Genomic DNA, 1,125 nt, shown 5'->3' with positions numbered 1-1,125 from the left:
CACTTTTGCAGTTTTGTTTTTTTTTACGGTGACAGTCATCTGAACAGTTAAAAAAAAATCTCATCTTCCTTTCTTTCCTGTGAAACATCTAACAGGCACATTTAATCTTAAATCTGTTTTTTTTTTTCCTGCCACTAGTACTCTAAATCATTTTAAGAACATTTCCTGTCTTAGAATATTCTATATAATATAGCATAATAAATGCTTGGTTATTGTGCAAGTTTAAGACCTTTAATACTTTTTTTCAAAAAAATAATTTAACCTGTTTTTCTGAGGAACAGATTTATGAAAGTGCTGAGGTGTTACATTTCTATGACTTTTTTTAAAAACTGGGGAGGGGGATAAGCAGATGAAGAGACCACAATTAGGGCTCTCCTTAAAGGCAAAGTAGACAGAGCTTTTGCCCTTTTCCATTCAGTAAAATTGGTGGCTGGTGCCCAACCAACCTGTGCATATTAGTCAGTTGGTCTGTGCATGCACAGTACAAACCATGTGAAAAAATGTGTCTTTCATATAGCAAAACTGTTGGGGAAATAGTAGGGAAATAAGATAAAAGAAGGGGCTTGACTGACTTAGAGTAGAGAAAGACCCAGAAAGGTGGTGGTAATTATAGAGGGGAAAAGAGTCCTAGATTAGGAAAGTGGACTTCTGGTAGCTTACTGTTCACAAAACAAGCTTTGAGAAGTACTAAATGAAATGGTTGTTGGTAAATTTACAATCTCTTAAGTTTATCCTAAACTGCTTTTATTCAGCTGCAGCATGGCTATCTAGCAGGATGGCTGTCTATAAAATGCAAAACAACCATTTTAATGACCATAATCCTAATTCCATATTAGATCATTTTTTATGGATCTTGTAGTTGTTCTGAGTGTCTTTATAGATTTGGAAAAATAAAAAAGTGAAGAGGAAGGATAGGGAGTTAGTACAAAGAGCCATAATCTTGATGACTGTTATCAGTAACTGCCAAGGAAATGCTCAAGGAGCAAAGAACTCATGTTCAGGACAAAACCACTTGAAATGGGTTTTGATACTTTCATTCACTGGCCAAGAACAACTCTTTGTAAGCCCTTAACTGATTGCTTGAATTTCTGTTATCATAAAGGTTGAGCCTTGTGTGCTGTATCT

This window comes from Rhea pennata, chromosome 6 (genome assembly GCF_028389875.1).
Source record: "Rhea pennata isolate bPtePen1 chromosome 6, bPtePen1.pri, whole genome shotgun sequence".
NCBI lineage: Eukaryota > Metazoa > Chordata > Aves > Rheiformes > Rheidae > Rhea > Rhea pennata.
Note: the sequence above shows the minus strand (reverse complement) of the source record.